Below are 6,254 nucleotides of genomic sequence, written 5' to 3' on the forward strand. Positions count from 1 at the left end.
TAAATTGCAATTTTATTGACTTACATACACGTGTGTATAATATTGTACCTAATCAAAGTAACAAGAATTTTGTGCCTACGTATCTATACAAAATAACATGAAATAGTTTACCTACCGACGAAAGGACCAACATAAAAATTCAATCAAACATTTGGTTGGTGAACAAACTATCTTATTCAATGATGGAAATCTAATTTACGAACAAAATATATAGAAATGAAATTAAACAGAGACAAATGTGGTACCTGCTAGCTTCCGGTGCAAATCCAATGACGTATTATGTAAAGGCCGTCCAAACAGTAGATTCGATGATGGATATAGGAATCCCAAGCAGGACAGATGGAAGAGTGAAAGTCCAAGCAGGGTGGAAAAGAAGATCTCTATGCTTGTAAAACACAGGAAGTCTTGCAATGGTCAATGAAAGCTCAGCAAACCCATTAAACATGTTTACGATTAGGACAAAGATAAGTGCACCAACATAGAGTGCTCCATCATCTTCATTTCTAGTGTTCAGTTCAGCCTCAACGCTATGAATGCCCCTATTATAATTTGGACAGTCTTGAAAATGTAAATAAATGAGTTCCTTTGCATGAGCAGCCATTCTTTATCAAAACATGCCTTGAGAAGCTGCATTTTGGGTATTGAATATGTTTTGAATACAAAGGCTGCCTTGTGGCTTTGAGCCTTGTCGAATGGGACTGAGAGCTCATTCGCTATCCTCATGCCGACATGGAAACGCTTGAACCGGTTTGCAAATTCCTTGACCGATACATATCTGTATGGAGTCCTGTCTGCCCAATACTGCTCTTGGTCTTTTCTTGAGGTAACCTGAAAAGGTTGGACAGAGTTATGGGATGTAAAGGCATATAACAATAGTTTTTATATAAGTGATATTAGGGTAGGGCTGGAAGTCGAACTCGAGACTTCCGGTGGAATGACAAATGCTTTTAAACAATTGGGCTACAACTCCTTGTTTTGGACTAGAAGTTGGGAGAAAGCATTATGAGGTACAACCAAACAAGTTATATACAATTATATGTTCATCTCTTTTATCATGACTAGTCACGTGATAAAAGATAAACAGAAACATATAGGTAAATGTGTGCAACTGGTGGTAGGGAAGCTTTTCTGGGAAGAGGGTCTTAAGCAATATGTCACTTGCTCCTAATTTATAATAAGATGTGTCACAACATATTTATATTAAAGTGAGATTTTATCATGATTATACCTCTTGTAAAAAATCGGCAATTCCCTTTCTCTCAAGGCATCGAAATCCACATGTCTCAAAGAACTCTAATATGTTCTCACGCGGTCCCTGATAGACGATCTGGCCTTCTGATAATAAAATGATATATCAAAAAGATCAAATGTCTTAGGAGCAGATTGAAGTAGAGATACCAAGATCGTAGCCTCAGTGATATGTACAATTTGTCGTAGGCACTTCACGATTTGGAATGTCATGGAGCTATCAAGGTTTGTTGAGATCTCATCCATGAACAATGTTTTAGTAGGTCCAACAATCATATCAACTGTATTTAATCGTATTAATTACTTTCTCAAAATATTGTACATGTACGGCAATGTATAAAATTTAACATTTGCACTTTTGACGTTCATATATAATACAACCTTTTTTTAAATACAAGAATATAGCAATTAACTTGCGATTTAGAATGACGTGTGTAAAATTATTTAAACGGTATTTACCATACTATTATTCAGTTAAATTTAGTCATTGCTTATCAAACAATATTAAAAAATCCTTTTGAATATTGCAAAGACATTTGTTTTTCAAAGTGCATCAAAATTCCAGTTCTTACTGTGCGTAAGACGACTTTGCAAAGAAAATTCAAAGTGTGACACCATCCACAAGTATCTTTTTTTTGTTTTTGGTGAACCATCCACAAGTATCTTTGGTCTACAACATGAGATCATATGATCAACGACCCTATTGATCACCAATTTGAAGTGACAATGATGCTAACTATTTTATTTATCATTGTTGAATAAGTTTAAATTTCAAGATACATATGATGGATAAACACAAATCTCAAAATTTAAACTTACCAAATAATAATAATTAAGGAAATGACTCTTACCATCACTTGAGAGCATAGTCTGAAATATTGATAATATCGACAAAATATCGAGGATATTTCGGTTTTTTCGATCACGGATATTTCGGAACATATCTATGTATATATCGTACAAATATCGACAATATCGACGATAATATCGGAAAATATCGATGTCAATAATTTCGCTCACACTTCAGCAATATTTTGTCAAAATATCGGTGTAATATCGCTAAAATATCGAAAATATCAATGTAAAGGAAGGAAAAAAAAAAAGAAAAAAAAGAAAAAAAATATTGAAGAAATATCAAGGATATTTCGATTTTTTCAAATCACGGATATTTCGGAACATATCCATGTACATATCGTACAAATATCAACAATATCGACGATAATATCGGAAAATATCGATGTCGATAATTTCGCTCACACTTCAGCAATATTTTGTCAAAATATCGGTGTAATATCGCTAAAATATCGAAAATATCGATGTAAAGGAAGGAAAAAAAAAAGAAACAAAAGAAAAAAAAGGGCAAAAAGGGAGGAAAAAAAAACACAAAGGGGATTTGAACCCCTCTCATTTTACTCCTCCAACACTGTAACAACCATATATCACTTATGTTTTAGTGATAATATGCTAAAATATTTATATTTATATGAGTGGCATGTTAACAATTACATGCAAAACTATTTTGGGAATTTATCATTTGATGAATACTCTTCACAATAAACTTACTCTACACATAGAGATGATGAAGATAGTGAAAATTTTGAACCTCATAGGAACTTTACATGTATCTTACCATGCAATGTATAAAGTGTAAAATATTGTAGTAAATCATTATATATAAATGATTATGGTGTGTTTAATCTTTTTTTCATTAATTACTACATATTTTCTACACTCACAGTGTTTGCCTGCTCGCTATATAATCAACTTAAATCAATTAAATCCATCATGTAATGCATTTCCTTCTAATTTTTTTTTATAAACTAATAGATAATTGACTAAATAAACATTTTCCAAAGTTTCGATAAAAATTTCCAAGTTTTTCTTACAATTTCCGTGGTTTTTATTCAATTTTTTTCGATATCGATAATATCCCAATATTTCTATCGAAATTTCCATGTTTTTTTACTACCGATATTTCTGATATCATCGATATTTTATACCATGCTTGAGAGTGATGATAAAAATATATTCCTTTTTATTCTAAAATTCTAAAAACAGTCTGAAAGGCAAAAGGTGGGAATTGACCTGTGGTTACTCGGTTTTTCTAGCCACTCTCTGCATGTCATCTCCAACAATTGTGTCCTTACATATATCAAGCCCCAAAATCTGTTCCATTCAATAAAAAATCATGTTACTTAGCAATTACAAGAAGATGAGCTCATGCTTCATCACCATTTCATTAAAAAAATTTACAATAAAAAGAATAATTCTGAAGGGTGTTTTAGTAAATTGCTTGCAAAAGCATGGTTGTCAACAACCATAGTGTAAGCATGGGCTTCCCTATCCAGCAATGTGTTTAGAACAAAGCAGTCATCAAAGTAGGCTGGGAAGGATAATTTGACTATTAAGTAACGTTAAGTAGCGGCTACTTCTCTAGCTCACAAAGCAGTCATCAAAGTAGGTTGGGAAGGATAATAGTGTGATATCTCCACACCTTGTTTTACTTCTCACATACCCTTTTAATTTTTGGTTGTCAGATCAAATGAATTAGAGAAGATCAAAGGACATAAATTAACAATAGGTGTGTGAGAAGTAAAAAGATGTGTGTGGATATCATACCCCAAAAATAATTTGACTATTAAGTAACGTTAAGTAACGCCTACATAACGGAGTTTTTAACGGAATGATCAAAATAATGGATGGTGGCCAATCTCAGGAATCATTTCTATTGATTTTCAATCTCAGAGACCAAAGTGATGTGTTATGCAAATTTTTAGGACCATTTTGGCTAAAAAGCCAAATCTGCCATCTAAATAATTAAGAATACTAAGACGTGCATGTTTATGAGACTGACAGACTAACCAATGCCTGCCTTCTTCTCGATCGAGCTGTTATATACTAGTCTAAGCCCGCAAATTTTGTAAGTGAAGCAATTTTTTTTTTCTTCTATTTTTGGAGAGAAATGTGAAAGAGAGAACGTGGGATCTAACAGAAATTTAAATTGAAAGTTTTTAAAATTTAAAATAAGAGATATGATATAGTTATATGCTGGTGATGGAAAAACCAAATTGTCTTTATACCCTTTTTAATTCACAAAGAGAGTTTGCTAATAGATAGTTTAGATGAATAACATACTTGAACCATAACTAATTGACAATTAATTTGCAAATTAAGATAAGATGGACCATTTTAGTTTAGGGTAAAGCTTTTTTTTCAAATTACTTACTTTGAGAGTATAATCAGTAATGAGACTGCTCTCAAGTCCTCCCATTGAAGTAGCCTGAAAAAGAAAAAACAACCCTGAAATTTAGATATAACTAAATGTATATACGAGGGGTTTGTGTGTGAAATATATATATATATATATATATATATAATATTACCTTCATGAAAAGGTCTACTTCTGGCTCTGGATATATCCCAGCTTCCTTTTCTCTTCTAGCAAGCTCAGAAAGAAATTCTACATATAAATCATTGAATAATTAAAATGGAGATTGAAGATAAATATAAAAGAGCGAATTTTGACAAGATGGATTAATAAAAGGGAGTTTTAATGAAATGGTTTCGACCAATTTTTTCTTAACCAAAAACCATGTACAACTTTTATTTAATAAAAAAGGTTTGAGATTTAATAAAAAGGACAAAAATAACATACAAAAGACCACAAAAAAAAAAGTCCCACGGGCTGAAGCAAAGCCCAGCATGCAACATCAAAATTTTTTTCCAACTTTGCCCCTTAACAAAAATTAATCAAAATCTGTTAACACAACTTTCTATTATTTATGAAATTGCCATCGAGCCTAAAAAGTCAAATAAAACCAAAACTGTTGTAAATAGTGGGTTGCCCACATGTGTATAATAATGTATATAATAAAGTATCACATGTGAATAGTAAGTTTTCGTTGAGGTGGCTTTATAAATAGAGCATTTCGGTTGTTCAATGAAAAAGAACATCAAGAAGAGAAAATGAAGAAATATAATACTCTCTGTATCTCTCATTTTCTAATATCTGCAATACTTTTGTCAGTGTGATATTTTGCACCACTTCGTCCTCGCTCTTAGCAAAGATTATTTCTCTACTTTTGTCTATTTATAACACGTTATCAGCACGACTCTCTAATCATTTCTCATTTCCCTTCACCGAAAGAAGAAAAGAAAAAAAGAATGCTTCCTCTAAGGTTTTTACTATTCTTCTTCTTCCTCTGCCTCAATTGCTAGATATACCCTTGCGAAGAACTGTTTCGACCATGTTTACTTCTAGTTCTCAACCTAACAGTTACTTATATCTTTGATTTTTTGTTTGGTGTAACTCTTGAATACTAACCCAGTGTTTATTTATGCAATCCAAGATGGTACGATATCATCGCCTATCTTGGACTGCAGATCTAGTTTTACTGCAAATTTTAAGTGGAGCGGTATAATCGCCTACCCTATCTTGCATATTTAAATTTACCTGCTTTACATATTTAAATTTTATTGCAATTTTAGGTGGTGTGGAATAATCACCCACTCTGCTCTGCAAATTTAAATTTTATCGCAATTTTAGGTGATGCGGTATAATCGTCCACCCTGCTTTACATATTTAATTTTATTGCAATTTTAGGTGGTGCAGTATAATCGTCCACCTTACTCTACAAATTTAAATTTTCTGTTGTTTAAAGTGATGCGGAATAATCGTCCATCCTATACTTGTTTCGATGAGAATAGTGTGGTACAATTGCCCTTCTCATTAATCATGTAAATCTCGAGCCTGAAGTTTCGAGTACTTAACATTTTGGCCTGAAGATCAAAAATTTGTAAGAACCAGAAGTTCTAACAATATATTCCTCCAAAACACATATTATTGCAAGTTCTTACACACCTCATTTTTCTTTCAGAAAAGAAAATGGCAAACTTGGTAAAGCTTGATTTTGCTGCCCTGGACATTATTGGAAAGAATTACCTTACCTGGGTACTGGATACCAAGATCCATCTGGAAGCAGCGAATCTTAAAGATACCACCAGGG

The 6,254-nt window shown here is 32.5% G+C and overlaps 1 pseudogene; it reads right to left on the reverse strand.

Moving 5' to 3' along the window:
• LOC103449845 (ABC transporter G family member 36-like) overlaps positions 1-5,497 on the reverse strand; it is a 31,511-nt pseudogene extending 26,014 nt beyond the window's left edge.
• Positions 5,498-6,254: the final 757 nt, after the last annotated feature.

Source organism: Malus domestica, chromosome 09 (assembly GCF_042453785.1).
Source record: "Malus domestica chromosome 09, GDT2T_hap1".
Lineage (NCBI taxonomy): Eukaryota > Viridiplantae > Streptophyta > Magnoliopsida > Rosales > Rosaceae > Malus > Malus domestica.